Source organism: Castanea sativa, chromosome 5 (genome assembly GCF_040712315.1).
Source record: "Castanea sativa cultivar Marrone di Chiusa Pesio chromosome 5, ASM4071231v1".
Taxonomy (NCBI): domain Eukaryota; kingdom Viridiplantae; phylum Streptophyta; class Magnoliopsida; order Fagales; family Fagaceae; genus Castanea; species Castanea sativa.
In genome coordinates this window covers 40,299,809-40,317,904 of record NC_134017.1, presented here as the reverse complement: position 1 = coordinate 40,317,904, position 18,096 = coordinate 40,299,809, and the positions used below count along the sequence as shown (strand labels likewise).

The 18,096-nt window shown below is 35.1% G+C and overlaps 1 long non-coding RNA gene across 2 annotated transcripts; it reads left to right on the top strand.

Annotated features, from left to right (window-relative positions):
* The first annotated feature begins 5,487 nt into the window (after positions 1–5,487).
* LOC142637185 (uncharacterized) lies at positions 5,488–15,637 on the top strand. 2 transcript variants are annotated; one of them, XR_012844575.1, is made up of 5 exons: positions 5,507–5,628; positions 5,999–6,051; positions 11,155–11,525; positions 11,644–11,754; positions 13,800–15,637. It is a non-coding gene; the product is annotated as an uncharacterized LOC142637185 (long non-coding RNA). The 2 variants fall into 2 exon arrangements; XR_012844574.1 differs by lacking the exon at positions 5,999–6,051 and having other exon boundaries at positions 5,488–5,628.
* Positions 15,638–18,096: the final 2,459 nt, after the last annotated feature.

Sequence of the window (18,096 nt, the reverse complement as noted above, 5' to 3'; positions counted from 1 at the left end):
CCCTTAAGAAAAAAAAAATTTGGCAAAGAATTATGAACTCCTCCTCTCAAAAGATTTAAAAAAATGTTAAAAATGTTAAATTCTAATATTCAAGAAGACCACACTTTAAGAAAGCCAAAAATTATCTAATAAAATTTATATTTTTTTCCCAGGATTTTGGCCCCCAAAAATTATGAGCCCCTTGCCCCCCTTCCTCTCAAAAGAAACAAAAAATGTGTCGAATTTTTCAAATTCTAATATTCAAGAGGTTCACACTGGAAAAAAAAAAAAAAAAACCCCAATAATGTCATTAACGAGAACAAAGCCGTATAAGCATGTTATAGAGAAAATATAAGCGTCTTATTTTAATTCATTCTTGTAGTATTAAAATCAAGCCTTTGAAATTCTCAATTTTGTATCACAATTTCCTATCAATTAAGCTTAGCTTTATAGAATCGTAAATGAAAGAACGAAATCTAATCAAAACTCATAATGTTAAGAAATTACTTATAAAAGAAAGGAATATAAAATTAAGAAGTTAAATTGTTCAAACACATTGAATCAAGAATCTTCACATGATTTTCGTTTATAGAGTACACAAATATACTAAAATCTGGGCCCCGAAACAAGAATTTCTGACTAATTGGTTTGATCCAACTCTTTTTTCTAGAGATGTTGGACAACGGCTAAGAGGATCAAAGGGTTTTTTCTTTCTTTCTTTAGAAGAAGAATGAATGAGGCCCACATATTGGTCAAGTACTGTAAAAATTGGAGGTAAGATATTGGAGGAAATTAAACTCATTGGGCAGAAGAATAAATTAAGCCGATGAATTTAATATCCTCCAATTCTCACTTACAACTTATACATTGTATATACATAAGCTCTGGAATGTTTGTGCAATTTGGCTGGAGGTAAGATATTGGATTAATTTCATCCAACTCTCACATACAGCTTGTGCACTGCCACTATTCTATTACTTTCCAAATTCCAATCACTCTAAACTTGATTCCAACTCTTCTGGGCTCTGCTGTTTATAACAAGAAGAAACACACAATTCACATGATATCAAACAAATCTTCACCAATGGAAAAGTGGGGATGGAAAAAATAATGTGACACTTTTGCTGTTGGTTATTTACTAAAACAATGCACTCCTGGTTGGCCAGATAACAACAGTTTGTTGCGATTTGAGCAGCATTTGTCCTCTGCATTGCATGAGTCGAGTTTAAACTTTAAATGAGAGAGAAGAAACAATTGATGATTAAAAATTAGTACATGAAAAAAAAATTCTAATCGGCTAATTGTGCAAGATCGAAATTTTTGTTAAGACTAAAGATTATAATATGATTATAATAGTTTAAAATAAACAATGAAATTTTTAAATTTTCCCAAACATTTAGTAATATTCAAAAATGTTAATGCAGTTATATTTTGGTGAGAAATTCTTTTCTTTAATATCTATTTACTATCTGGGAAACCCTAAACCCTAAATTGTGTGGATTTAATTGAATTATATTATTGTTTTAGAGTATGTTGTATGAGTGTGTGTTTAGTTTTACATAGTGTGTTTACTAGAAAATTCTTGAGTATATAATTGATTACTCAAAACTTCAATTATAACTTCTTCTTCTTTTTAAAGAAAATCCCATATTGCAACTTGGCTAGTTATTTAGGAGGTAAGTGGCTAAACTCAAATGTGGCTAATATAAACCATATCATCAAGAATTTTAAATTAATCCTTATATTCATTTAGATTTTGTTAGTTATAATGACCGCTGGGATTCTCAAACAAATTCAAATGTTTCAACATTGCAGTGCGGTACAATTTTGGGCCATTTTTAGTACCGCACTTTGTGATGCAATTTTGCCAAAACCATAACTGCTCCATGCCTCATTTTTGTGGTTATATGTGCCATGCAGCGCGGTTTAGAGTTTACCCTAAACCATAACTGCACCACACCTCATTTTGTGGTCACATATGTGGTGCGGTATATAAGATGTGGTTTGAAGTTGGTATATTTTTCAAATATTGGGTTTTTCCTACCCAACCCAAAGCTGACATTTCCCTTTATTTTGGGCTAACTTTTCTAATCAACACTTGCTAGGGCTATTAGACTTTTTGTTTTTTTGAAAACTAGGGTTATTAAACTATTAATAATATATTTAATATTAAAAATAAACATATTAATATATAGAGACAGCGGTACAGTGCGGTTTGTGTGGTTTTCTTATTATAAAAATGCAAACTGCACTGCACCATGTGGTATGGTGCATTTTTAATTGCAATGTGGTGTGGTTATGTCATTTTGTGGGCAATTTTGGTACGGTTTTTGCAGTTTGTGTGATTTTGCGATTTGGTGAGCACCCATCTATTGTTTGCTCTTTTCTTTTTCCCATTGTTTTACCTTTTTTATTTACTTTTTAAATTTATGCAATAAGGAGGAGGAGGAAAATATGGAGATGATGATATATCTAAAATTAGTTTAGCTCATTCTTTTCAGATATTCGGAATTTGGTTTTTAGTTACTTATTAAGTTTTTCTCGTTCTCGACTTGTTGCAATATGATATTTGCATGTTTTTTTTTTTATTCTAAGGATTTATATTAACTTCTTGTTGATGATTTTTTTTTTCAAGGATTTGTCTTTCATTTATAGATTTTAATATGATTTTTGTAATTTGATTTTGATCCAAGGAGATATATACATTGGCATTTGTTGTCATGGCACAAATAATATGGTGTTGTGCTTAAACTACTAATTAAGGTAAAACTCATCCATGTTCTTCATTTTCTGTCTTTTTATTCCTATGAGAGCCTTTGGTTATTTCAAATGAATAAAGATCCTTCTTATGATTTTTTGTTTATTGGTTTTGCAATATGTGATTTGATCCTTGACCCAATAAAGCTTGAAATTGTCATGATATGGACTATTTTTTCTTCAATAAAATGAATAAGACATCTCCCTATAGGCGCATGTTTGTGTTCACACGTGTATTTTGTGCAATACTCTATAGGTTGTTTGGTGAATGATTGCTAATCATACATTTTCTGTATTTCTATTTAACTCATTTTTAAAAATGCCAAATCTTTTTTTTTTACATTGCCTACATGATTTATAAATTTAATAGACCATGTGAGTTAACTCTTAAAGAATAAAGAAATGCACGGTACTATTAGTTAACCATGTGAGTTAACTAACACTACCTCACTAGCCCATAGAGTCTTAAAGGCATGGTACTTTCTTGAGGGGGATTTCCTTTCGGCTGAATTAGGCAACCATCCCTCCTTCACTTGGTGTAGTATCTTGGCAGCCCAGAAAATTGTTCAAAAAGGGCATCAATGGCAGGTGGGGAATGGACAATCACTACATATTTGGAGGAATAAATGGCTTACTAAACCATCTACTTTCAAACTCACATCTAGCTCGGCCAATGTCCCACATGATGCAAAGGTTTCCTTACTTATTGACCCACACACACGGGCTTGGAGGGCTAATATGGTTCAACAATGTTTCTCCCCAACAAATGCCTTTGCAATTCTAAACATTACCCTTAGCTTTCTACTTCCTTGTGATCAAATGGTTTGGGCATTTACCCCAAAAGGGGACTTCACGGTGCGTAGTGCTTACAAATTAGCCTTAGAGATAGTGCATGATGGGAATTCTAGGGAAGCATCAAACAACCAATCAAATAAATTGTTCTGGAAAACCATATGAAGTCTCAACATTCCAAACAAAGTCAAGTCCTTTGCATGGCGTGCGAGTAAAAATATCATATTGACAAAAGCCAACTTATGTCACTGGAAAGTGATTGATAATCCTACTTGTGAGGCATGTGGTTTGGGGGCTAAGAGTAGCGGGCATGTACAATGGGATTGTGAGAAAGTGCAGGAGATTTGGAAGCTTTCTAGTATTCCCTTTGAAGTACATGGGGCCAATTTTCCAAAATTTGTGGATTTTTTTATGGCACTTGAAGTTCGGGAAAAGGATAGGGGTGACTTGCTAGAGCTTGTCGTTATGGTGGCTTGGTGATTATGGTTCAACCATAATGAAGTTAGACTTGGTAAGGCAAGACTATTGGGTCTAGCTATTCTGCAAAAGGCATGATAAATGCTAGATGAGTTTCAGACTGCAAATCTAAAGTTGTCCCAGACCACTCCTAAGGAAGAGGTAAGATGGGAGCCCCTAGGTGATCCGTGGTATAAAAATTAATAGTGATGCTGCAATCTTTGAAAGCACTAGTTCTATCGGAGTAGGAGCTATCAGTTGAGACCATGATGGACAAGTTGAAGTAGCTTTTAGCAAGGCACTTCTGGTACCTGTGGGGCCGTTGGAGGCCGAGGCAAAGGTACTAGAGGAGAGCATTTTATTTGCCTTGTTATTTTTGAGAGTAGCTCCAAAATTGTTTGTCATGCAGTAACTCGATGTAGGGAACCACCATCAACAATAAGCACTCTAATTGAGGGGATTAAATTGAAACTGCAAGACTTCCGAAAGGCAAGGTATCGCATGTTCTTCGACAAGGTAATTATCCTACTCATTTATTGGTACAATATGCTAGGCATGTTGTTAGTTATGTAACTTGGATAGATGAAACTCCTTATATGGTTGAGTCTGCTGTGACTCATGATGTAATGTTGTTATCTTTGTCTTAGAAGGTTACTTTCTTCTTACCAAAAAAAGAAAAAAAAAAAAAAGAAGAAGAAGAAGAAGAAGAAAGAAACACAATTCATTTTTAGCTAAAAAACTAGCAAACACAATATCATTCAATTAATAATTGATATGAAAATTAAAACCCACATGAAATTTCATGAATAGAATTAAAGTAATTTACATCACTTTTTTTTTTCATATGATGTATAATGAAACATATAACAATAAAGCAACACTCCTATATCAAGTGGTAACATTTCAAGGTTTATGTGACTAACAAGAGAGAGGAAAAAAAAAAATGAAGGTTGTTCATATGTTTCAAGCTATGATATGAGATTTGATAAAACTAAAAAATATATTATATTTAAGCCAGTTACAAGAATTATACCTTTATATGTATATCTCATTTGTTGAAAGAGTTATATTTCATAAATTTGACAAAATATATCACATACCTTGCGTGGTAATCCATTAAAGATAGTGAAATTAATTAGCATTTAAGTAATTTATTTTCTAAGTAATTTTTAAATCAAAACATGTAGAGTGGGTTTGGAAACAGTTTATTTAGTTGAAATTGAAAACTTTTGCTAAACGCATAAATAATACTAAAAAGTACAATAAGACCTATAAATAATAGCAAAAATAAGATGAATAAAAATAAAAAAAAATTAGTTTTTTAAACTAATGCTAAACGCACACAATAATGAAAAAAAATTTCCCTTCTTCTCCAAAGAAAAAAAAAAAAAAGATTTTTCCCTCCCTTACGCCGCTGTGTGCGTGTATATATGTATATCAGTATATATATCCACCACCCCTTACACATTTTTATTCAGTGATGTCATGGTTTTGAAATTTGAACGGGTAGTGCGACGGTTTGGTTTACGCAAAATGGGAAAGGTGAGGGGATGGGGATGATGTTCCAATTCCACAATGCTGTTCCCAATGAGAAAGTGTTTAACGAAACGAATTGCTGCTATTGCCTATTGGTGATCATTTCAGGTAACAAACACTCAGCAGTCAAATTAATAAATTTTGCTTATCTATACGCTCTTTATTTTGCACAATGGATACATGTCACATAACATCATTGTAGAATCTACTCTATAGGTTTGGGGTTTGGGCATCGATTATAGGCAGTAGGCTGTTTAACCTTGGCTTGTTAGTTAGTGATTCACTCCACATTTTCTTGAAAAGATTTCTGTAAAAGGAGTAAGGGTGGTAGATTATATGTCGGCATTATGCCTTAAAGCTTGTAAAATAGTCTATCCTTCCTAACATAAGAAATATATTCTTTGTGTGGTCCCTCTGTGTCAGTGGGTTTCATTTTCTGTATTGTTTCTGGAGCCTTTGATGCCTAATCTCATAGCAGGTTGAAGAGTAAAAGCACAACTCCGGTACATTGTTGATAATTTAAAGTTGAATGTGAGTTCTTCATAACTCATATCTGATTTCTTTCTTTCTTTTTATCAATTAATATTGAAATCCAAAATCTTGTACCTTCCTATTTGACCCCAAGTATTATCACTCACCTAAGTCATTGTGAAACTCAATATACATTTTCAGGCTTGAATTGATCTCTAATGGATTATTTGAGAAGTCTGTCATTTCCATTGATCCTGCTTTGTCAGTGGTTATAAATGCATACATTAATTCTGGGAATTTATGTATAATGAGTTCTTGCCTCGCTATATATATATATTCTAGCCTCGTCACACATGTTCTTTGAGCATGTGATGAGGCTCTTTATATTTTAAAATCTAAAGTCTGTTCTAGCAATGTATGTTGTAGACTATAATACTTATCTATAGTTAGGTCTTGTGCTTTTGTAGGACCAGGTCCCTATTATGAACAATAAACTAATACCCTTGCATTTATCTGTGTTCTGTAATCATTCATGGGTTACTTTCATATGTTATGATAAATTTTTTTATTATAGACAGAAGTGGATTATATAGGGCAACCTTCCTCATCCTCTTTGGACAAGTTATAGCTTGATCAGGTTTTGTGTTCCAAAATTAGGTTTGTCACAAATTATGAATACAACTATGAGTTGAATGAATTTGTTCAGAAAAAAGAGTATGCATTTTTTTCTCAAGTGAATTTAACATTGAACGGATCAAAACTGCTAGTCTGTGAGCTTGAATATTTACTTGAGGAAGTATGTGCTTAGGTTTCTTTCTTCTTCTTCAACCACCTCATTACCAATGCATTACTATCATCTTCTTGTTGTTCTCTTTAATATCAATACTGTTAATCTTCTTAATATTCTTAAGTTAAACAAGATTCAAGATTGATAGCCCTGGCAAACCCATAATAGAATCCTAAGAACTCATTAACTAGAATTTAATAACCCTTGGACCCTTCATCATTAATCCTTTAAAAGTAGGCATCATGAATTGTACTTTTGGAACAAGTAACAAAAAGTAAATAAATAAAGAAGTACTAAATAATCAATTCCTTATAAAAGGACTTAGGTGTCACTGGTCCTTTTTTTTTTTTTACTTCCGAAGAGCGATTGATTATTTTTTGCCATTCTTTGCCCCCTCCATACAAAAGCATTAGAATTTTTTGGTTTAACTATGAACCAGGAAGAGTTGAAAAAGAACTACAAGTTCGTATTTAGTTTTGAACCTAATTTAAAAATCCTGTTCTTTTGACTGACGTACAAACCACTTCTAAATATTGATAAAAATTGCTCAAAGCACCCCTAATTACTTTGGTTGTTGGACTTGGTCATAACTCAGACAAAGCACCAATGGTATAGACTGTAGATGCTTTGAGTTGTTGCGGACTCTGGTTTGTGGAGATTGATGAGATGCTAATTCATATACTACCATTCTTGATCATACATGTCTTCACTGATGCATTTTAATGCTCCATCATTGTTAGCATATCCAGAGCCATTAGTAAGATATGATTCCTTACCTTAATCATTAAGATTATTACAAAAGTGGCAATCTCTCTGTCTCTCTATCTGGTTGAGGCATTAAGGTTTATCTTTCTTTAGCCAATGATGGCCAAGTGGATGGTCAGACATCATTTGGTTTCTAAGACTAGGATACGCTTGTTAATATGCATTTTTGCAGGTGATTATAATGTAATTTCATCTTTACAAAAGAAATGAGCAAAATGGAGATTAGTGAAGAATCGATTCCACCTTACCTACTTTGTCATTTTACAGAAAACGTTTTGGCCATGTTGCAAAACAGATTTAGCGTTACATGCAGCGTCACATTTTCGCTGATTGACAGCTATAAAAACCACCTATGGCAGGTGTTATCACATAAGCCCTTCGGTTACATGCAGCTTTCCGGATCACCTCTATATAAAGTAAAGTTGCCCCAGAGTCTATTCAGAAATCCATCCATCACAACTCAATTTTGAAGTTATTAATTCCCATTAGAGTTATCAAATTCTATTTTCTTCTTAGAAGATCCTAGAAATAGTTGAAGTTTCATAATAGAACATGATTTTGTCATGGTAGCTTGTTGACACGCATGGAGATTGTTACTTATCAGAATGCTGTAAAGATAGAATCCCCACCTTACTCTGTAAGTTTTTGACATCAGTACTACCTGATACCATACCACGTCTTTTGATAAAATTTTTTACTCAGATTAGTATTATACAGCAAATTTAGTTGCTTTCTTGATTTTCATCAAATTATATACTTGATTTCTCCACTGATGTTTAAATATTGTGCAGAGGTCTCATGTTATCATTTTTTTATAAAAAAAAAAATTGGACCACAGGTTAATCTCATGTGTTTGTTCAAACCATTTTTATCAGTAGATTGTGTCTCTAATTTTACCTGTGGAGCTGAATTTCCTGCGAAACTCATGTTCTTATTACCTTTAAGGCTTTCTTTTTATGATGTAGTTTATCAAAAGTTATTTACTAATATGAGCAGTGTTGTGGTTGTGTGAGATGAAAGTTCTAAATGAAAAAAGGAAAATAAGGAAAAAAGTAATCTCATGCTCTTATGGAATATTTGGTTTTCATTAACCTAATAGGAATGATATAATTCAAGTTGCTGTTGCATAATGACAAATGACAATTGACAATGATCTTGATTGTGATAGATTATCGTAATTGCCATTGTTCTTGTCAATTGTCATGTAAAATTATACCCAGCCAATATCATGGTTGGTTTATAATAACCTTTACTTTTGTTTTCTTGGTCGGAGTCTATGATTGTTTTAGAAGTGGAGATTTAGGGGTTGTTTGGATTTGTGGGTTTCCATCACTCACCACCCTATTTCCATCACTCATCACCCAAAATAAGTGGGTCCCACGGAGAAGGTGCTTCTTTGGATAGGTTTTGGGGTTTCGTTTCCATCACTCAGTTCTCACCAAACCGGGTAATGAGTTACTAAAATCAGAAACAAGTTTTAAGTGTTTTTGAGTTACAAAATCAAATTAACGGATAACAATTTCGTAAATACCCTCACATCAGTGGGCCCCATGGTCCGAAAAGAGTCAAATCCGCAGCTCCTTTTCATACTCCCCACCAATGGCTCTAATGAGCATTTTCTTCCACAACTACAACCCCATCTGCACAGCCACATCACTACACCCCCATCTTTCTTCACTTCCTCAAAGTGTGGGTCCCACATTTTTGAGTTTTTGGATTTGAAAACATAACCGGGTTTAGGTGCCAAACCGGGTTTAGGTGATATTTGGGGATTTTTAAGTGATAGGGAATGAGCTATAGGGTGATGAGTGATGAGTGATGATTTTTGAGTAATGAGTGAGGATATTTTCCACCCAAACAAGGCCTTATCTCTATTTTTGGTAAAGACCACATCTAGCTTTGCATACAGAGGACATTTTGGAAATACAGTGATTTCACCAACCATACACATTTTATTCCTTTTCTGGTTTTCATTTTTGGCTTAATGTTGTTTCATACGTAGGTAACATATGGACAGAAGTACAAATTACTGACAGTGTACTTAGGAATGGATTGTGAAGTGCAGAATTGGCATGACCTTTAGCCCTCTTAATTCTATGGGCTCTTGCCATGGTCTTTTATTCTAACATAAGGGCTTGGTATGGACTTGTATGTTGTCTCATATTAGTTCTTTAATAACCTTGTCAAAATGTGTTTCATTTTTTCTCTTTAGTGGCTTTGGTCCTAATTGACCTTCTTTAAAAGCTGATATTGCTTTAAATATAATTAGGAAAATGATTCTGCTATCTCCACAAAATTCTTTTCTGCCTTTTATGGTATTTATGTTCATTCTGTGGTAGAAATTACATTTTCTGCATTAAGCAACATTAAATTTTTGTGAGGGAGGAAAATATCTCTAAAAGATTGAAATTTAGCATTGTCTTCCTCATTTATCTAACAGAGAAACTAATTGTACCTTTATTATTTCCAGAAATGATTAATTGAATGGCTTAAATATGAATAACATGATAGATTTATTTATAGTGGAAAATTAAGTCCATGCTTCACATTGAGATCAAATGTGCCAACTATGTTCTTCCTTTAAAGTATTTTGAATCATTAGGTGGTAACCCTATATCTTTGTGTTATAATGTTAGTGAATCAACTTTGATTGATGGCAATTTACTGGTGTCCATTGTTCTGTTTTCTACCATCTTTGGAATCGAATGGGGAAGATGAAGCATAGAGGGAAAACCTACCTCAGAAAATCAATCATATTTTTTTATGAGTAATTTCCTTTTTTTTGTAATCACTATAGGTGTTAATAAGCAGCCCCCAATAAATGATGAGACATAGCAGTGGCTGCTAAGTGAATTCTGTAATTTATATGATAACATTCCACCGGAACAGAGTTTTCTAGTGGGGATAGTACTATGTGTGGATTCTGAATTTCAAATTTGTATGTGGGAATTGACTGCTTTACATGATCTTACTACTATGCTCTCTAGCATTTTTGTTGCAAGACAAATGATAAATTGGGTCATTTCTTGAAGCTCAATATGAAGTTGTGTTCCTTTGTTGCACTTGATTAGTTTTTTCTTTTTGTTGCCTATTTGGGACTTGGGAGTTAGAAGCTATTATAAGGAATAGACTCCTTTTTTATGATAACCAAGGAAGAAAGACTCCTAGTGGACTATCTCTATGTATAGAAACAATACGGTTATATCGAGGACCTAAACAAGCTTATTCAACATGACATTATAGTATCTGAGCATGTAATTTACTTGGCTTGTTTGCTGAAATTCCCATTCAAGTTCCTCCCTAAATAGAGCACAGTGGATTCTATATGTTTAAGTTTTTCCATGGTGAACATTTTGATTTCAAATCCTCTATTTACTAATAATGATATTTCAATGTTAGATCTCCTGCAGTGCGCATGTTATATTGTGGGTTTGCAAAAATAAAAATAGTCGTGGTTTATAATTAGCTATGACATTTAGTTCTACCATCTTCTGTAATGAATATAATTTGACTATTTTCATTATGTATGACCGTAGTCCTTTGTTTCTGTGTGGACCAAGCCATACTTCTTCACTTTGAAAGAGTTAAATGAAGAAACTTGTTTGATGCAGGATGGACGTGAGGGGAGCTTTGATCAACATGGTATTGCCAAAGAGGTGAGGTCCAAGCAAGAGATGGCATCACGGTGGCAATTCCCTAGAGTGAATGACCACCAGTTTCTAGCCAGGATGAAAATCATTATTGGAGCACAAGATTCATCAATTTCGGCAGCTCTTTTTTACTCAGATTCCAAACATTATTACAATCTTTTACTCAAATCCCAAACATTACGTATACCTAATTTTAAAAGTAATAAACTATAAAATATATCATTTCACAACCCACACAAAACACCACAAACCCCCCAACAACAAATATTTTACTTTCTGTGTATTCACCAACCACATATCATGGAACTAAGTGGAGGATTGTACTTCCAAAGGTGAGGGTTTCTACTTTTCTTTTTACATTTTGTACTCAGATTTGCACCCAATTCTTTTCCTAGTGGCTCACATTTTTTAACTTCAAATATTTGTGTTTTGAATTAATTTCTATTGCAGCCTGTGAGTGTGAGACCAGAGGAGTTAGAGAGGATTAAAAAGCTGGTGGCCATATTGTTTATCGAGATGGCTTACGAGTTCATGGAATCCTCCATATGTCTCGCTCACTAGGTAATCTTTTAAATGCAAAATCTTCAATGCGTGTGATGAACTTGTCATCTTCTTGTTGTAATTTATGATAAGGGTCAGAGTACTGTGTGTACAATATTACATTATATGTTCTCACATTATTACATCGATCTCTTGCCTTCTTTTGGCTTTAAAAAAAAAAAAAAAAAAATTTCTTGTTTGTAAGGTGACTGGGAAAAGAAAAGGCTAGAATCTGAAGTCATATAAAGTTTTCCAAGAGCTTGATCGCAATTAGTCCTAGAATGCTAGTTGTTAACTTCCAAGTTCCGAGATGGAGATTTGTCATTTGGCTTAACAGAACCTCCTTAAATAAAGTTTAACCGGTTTTGTGGTTTTGATCTTCTTCTTTTCCCTTTTTTTTTTTTTTTTTTTTTTTTATAACTTTTTCTATTTCAGTATATCACATTTCGTATAATTTGGTAGAGATGATATTGGATGTGGATTGGTGATATGATGTGATTGAGATAAAAGCTACACGCTATTTAAAAAAAAAAACACTTCTTTAACTAATTTTCTTGTGTAAAGCCTCACCTTTTTTTTCTTTTTTTCTTGCTTGGTTTTATGCTCTTTTCATTCTTTTTTCTTCTGAAAAAATGAAACAAGTAAAACAGCCAACCATTATCTACTTTTACTGATTTTCTTGTATGGTCGGACCATGCAATTTGATTGTGATCTAAACTGCCCAATACCAATGCCCAAATCTACACAAAATGAATGTAATTAGTGTCACATCAATAATATAATAAATATTTTTCAATTACTTTTTGTCTTGTATTTAAAAGTTGACATGTTCGTAATAATATTATAATTTGTAATATTCCTAACACCACTCTATTCTTTACCTATCCTTTTTGCAAGAAGACTTAGCCAAATAATTATGATTATCTAACAAATGAACTAAAAAGAAAAATCTCATTGGGGCTTGATTTACACCTGTACAAGTGAGTCTATGGGTGTTGCAATTGCTTTGTGCTCTCTCTTCTGGTTGGGGTAATTTGCATTTTTGTTTCCTCAAATATGAGATTCTAGCTAGTACCCTTTATGAGGAAGTGGAGAAGAATCTCGTGATTTTTTTATTCCTTAGTGATTTTTTTAAAAAAATTTATGGATAATTGAAGTCTAACTTTAGAAATTGAATGAGAGAATATTTTGGTTTGAGCTGCTTGAGGATGATACTCACGCCCTCCATGTTTTCTATTCCAATGGCAATATTCCTTTGGATTAAGTAAAAGGGAAAAGACAAAATGGGAGATGCTATTGAGGAAAAAATAGGACAGCTCTTCATTGACACATAAAGATGATGTATTAGCAAGAGTTGCCATTGAGCTGGTATTTTGTTTGCGTTTTTCAGTGGAACAAATAGGACTAAGCAAGTTTTTTATTTTATTTTATTGCAACCAATAGGGGACTATGCAAGTATGTGTTAGATAGCAAATTCATGTGAAAGTAAAATTGCTTAACGATAGACCTGGCCCGACCTGACTCACTTATACAGGAGTCAATAGAAAAACTTTTGTTTTAAAATTCTGAGAGAGAAACTTTTGTGGTGGAAAGTTTATACTTACATGTGAACTTGTGGCACCCAATTCGACCTTACACTCCTAAAAACCTGATAAAGAATGTTAATTTAGGATGTTATTTTTATTTTTAACTTGCCTAGCCCATTGTGTCGAAACCACTACTAACATCAATTGACCCTTTGTGGTGCACTGGTGGTTAATAATTTAGAGGTAGATTGAGAATTTTTACAACCATGAGACGTTGGTTGGGTTAAAAATTTTCTTCCAACCTGCTCCAATCTGAATGATATCATAAAGCTATTTTACATTACTAGTATTAATAATTTAGTTTAGGAGAGTAAAATTGTTAGCTTACTAGTTAGACAAATGTGTTTGAGGTTTTTATTAGTAGTAAAGTTCTACCAAAAAAAAAAAGGTTGTAAACTATTTAATTCTTAAATTTTATCTTCATCTTCTGCTATCCTTATGTGGTGGTTTATTTACTATGAACTTTTTCTTTAAATGCAGTGTTTCTCCATAAAAAGGGTAATGGGACCAGCAACGGAGATGGAGTCCTCTCTCAAAGAACATAACACAGACCACACCTATAACTACAACCATTACTATGAAGCTAGGGATGAATATTGGGAAGCATCATCTTTAGCACTACTAATAGAACATCTTAAACACAAAGAAACAATGTCACAAACAAAGGAACCCCAACCCAACAAGCTATTGCAGCAATCGAGCCTTCATCATCATCATCAACTGCTAATGTGAAGGGGGTGGACGATAACGAAATGAACGTGTCCGGCTCCTATTGTTGATCCTGGATTGCTCCCCAAAGTTAACAAGAATTATTATTCTCTTATCGACATGAAGACAAGAGCTTAATTAATACCGATGAGATTTCAAGCATTGATTATATTGTTTCAAAATTTTCCCCATATGCATAACTGATTTTAAAGTGTATATATGGGAAAAGAAAGATACATTCTTTGAATTTTTATTGTTTAGAATTTGAAAAGGTGGAGCGGAAAATTGGAAAAGAAAATCCATTTTCTATACAAGTTGGTTTTGTGTTTCTGGTGATTAGATATAATCGTTCCCGAACCCTCGCAATACTAGAAAATAAAATTATAAATACAGTTTTTGCCTTTTCGAGAATGCATTTTTTTGGTTAAGAAAAAGAGTCATCGTCAATTCCCTTCATTGGTTAAAAAATGAATCATTTTTTTTTTGGATAAGTAACCACAAAATTTTATTAAAAAATGAAGAATAGCCAACCCGAGTACATTGGGAATGTACTATGGGGGCATAAATCAAAAACCAAGATTACAACGATCAAGTAAAACAGGAATGGAAGAACAAGAAAAATGACAAAAAACCACACTCCAATCTAGGAGAGTGTGTAAGAAAGAAGACTTAATCTTTAAAATAGAGCTTTCACAACCCTCAAAGCATCTCGCATTCCTTTCGCGCCAAATACACCATAACACGCAATGAGGCACAATTCTCCACAGCTCTATATTTCTATGTCTTCCAAACTTACCTTGCCACGACTCAAACAACTCAATAACCTTCTGAGGCATAACCCAATGAATTCCAAACAAGCAAAACACCAACGACCACAGCTCACAAGCACTGGGGCAATGAAGAATTAGATGATTCACCGACTCACCACAATTCTTACACATATAGCACCAATTAAGAACAATCACACGTCGTTTACGAAGATTATCTGTTGTTAAAATCTTACCTAAAGAAGCAGACCACGAAAAGAAAGCTACCCTTGGAGGAACCTTCGATTTCCAAATCAACTTCCAAGGGAAGGATAAGATGCTATGAGGGAAGAAAGAAAGATAGAATTCTCTAACCTCAAAACCTCTATTCCTTGCTGGCTTCCAACACAACCGATCCGGACCCAATCCCCTTACCGACGAAGAGTAAACCATATCCATGAAACAATCAAAGGATTCTTGTTCCCAATCTTGTGGAGGACGACAAAATTTAGCATCCCAATGAATCCTCCCACCAGACCAACACATAATCTCCGCTACTGAAGAATCCTTTGTTCTACAAATACAATAGAGCTCCGGAAAAGCCTCTTGGAGAGTACGATCTCCGCACCATACATGCTTCCAAAACTTCACTCTAGTACCATCCCCTACCTCATACCGAATTAGTTTAGAAAAACTCATCCAACCACTCCTAATATGTCTCCACAAACTAACGCCATAAGCACTGGTCACCTTTTTTGTGCACCAACCACCCCAATCATTCCCATATTTCACTTCTATAACCCTCCTCCAAAGAGCATCGGTCTCCAAGCCATACCTCCATAACCATTTCCCTAACAAGGCAGCATTAAAACTCTTCAAACTTCTAATACCCAACCCTCCAACCTGCATCGGTTTACAAACCTGAGCCCAACTGACCAAGTGTAATTTAGAGTCACCATTAATACCACTCCACAAAAAATCTTGTTGTATCTTCTCCATATGATTTGCCACCTTCCCAAGTATAGGCAGAAGGGAAAGGAAATATGTAGGTAAGGAGGAGAGGGTACTTTTAATAAGAGTTACCTTACCCCCCTTAGATAGATACAACCTCTTCCACCCTGTTAATCTCCTTTCCATCTTCTCCAAAATAGGGTTCCAAATTGACAACTCCTTAAACTTAGCTCCTAATGGTAGCCCCAAGTATCTCAAAGGAAGAGAGGATTGCCTACAACCTAACATCCCCACCAAAACATCCATATTATCGACCACCCCTATAGGGACCAACTCAGATTTCCCCAAATTAATCCTTAAACCTGAGACCTCCTCAAATCTAGCCAGGATTGCTCTCAAACACGCTATATGCGTAGGATCAGCATCACAAAAAATAAGAGTGTCATTAGCAAACAAAAGATGAGACACCATCACCGAGTTACCAGCTGTATTACCTACGTAGAAGCCTCGAACCCAGTGCAGCCACTTCCAACATACGACTCAAACCCTCCATAACAATGTCAAATAGCAACGGAGACAAGGGGTCCCCTTGCCGAATCCCCCTAGTACTACCAAAAAAATCAGAAGGACTACCATTGATCAGAACGGAGAATTTAACAGTAGAGATGCAACACATTATCCATTTCCTCCATTTCTCTGAAAACCCACATCGCTGAAGCATATACAGTAAGAAACCCCAACTCACATGGTCATATGCCTTCTCCACATCCAACTTACACAACACTCCTGGAACACCTGACTTCAATCTACTATCAATACATTTCGAAGCAATCAAAAAGGAGTCCAATATCTGTCTACCTTGCACAAATGCATTCTGAGAATTAGAGATAAGCCCATGTGCCACCCTTCTAAGCCGATTGGCCAACACTTTAGAAATAATCTTGTAAATCCCACCAACTAAACTAATAGGCCGAAAATCCTTAATCTCCACAACATCCACCCTTTTGGGAATAAGAACAAGGAAAGAAGCGTTAAGGCTCTTCTCAAACACAGCCTGAGTATGAAAATTATGGAACACTGCCATAATTTCAGCTTTCAAAATACACCAGCAAGACTGAAAGAACGCCATAGAAAAACCATCCGGGCTAGGAGCCTTATCACCCTTAAAATCACTAATAACCCCAAACACCTCTTCCTCATCAAATGGCCTATCTAGCCAAAGTGCATCCTCCTCCGAGATACAAGAGAACTCCACATCATCTAATAAAGGTCTATGAGCCACAGTTTCAGCATATAGCTGCCTATAAAAATGAGAAATACCACGTGCTATAGCCTCATGATCTGAAGACAATTCTCCATCCACCATGAGCCTATCAATGGAATTAACTCTTCTGTGAGAGTTAGCTATACGATGAAAGGATCTGGTATTCTTGTCACCTTCTCTAATACAAAGGACTTTAGACTTCTGCCTCCAACATATTTCCTCCATCAAAGTAACTTTTTCTAATTCACCCCGAACTCTCTCCAACTCCAGCCTTTCCTCCACAACTAAAGCTCGATTATCCTCAATCATCTCTAAATCATTAAGCTCTTGCCACAATTTTCTCACCCGATCCTCAACATTTCCAAAATCCTCCACATTCCATTTCTTCAAATCATTTTTCAACAGCTTCAGTTTAGTGGCCAACACAAAACTTGGAGCTCCTCGGACATTATAAGCTTCCCACCAAGCGCGCACCCTCTCCACGAATCCCTCCTCTTTAAGCCACATATTCTCAAATCGAAACAGGCTCCTACCTCTCTGAAAAGAACCACCCTCAAGAACAATCGGGAAGTGATCGGATAACAACCTAGGCAAGCGTTGTTGAGAGACAGATGGAAACTTATCATCCCAATCTGCAGAAAACAAAAACCTGTCCAGCCTAGCCTTCGAAGCAACTTCACAAGCATTAGACCAAGTGAAAGATCCCCCTTGAAGCGGAATATCCATGAGGCCTTGCTCAGAAATAAAATAGGAAAATTCCCGCATAGCAGCAGTAAAAGAGGTTACACCAGAACGCTCAGAAGGAAACCTTACCACATTAAAGTCCCCCCCCCCCCACACACTATGGGACATTCCATCAACTGTTCAAACCACATAATTCTTCCCACAATAACCTTCTTTCTCTCACAGAGTTAGGACCATAAATGCCAGAAAATGCCCAAACAAATTGATCTGTCACACATGTAAATCTACAAGAGACTGAAAATCGCCCCACAGCTTCCTCCTCTTTAGATACAACCCGTGTATCCCACATCAATAACACCCCCCCCCCCAGAAGCTCCACAAGAGCCTAGATAAGACCAATCGACATGTTGACCCCTCCACAAAC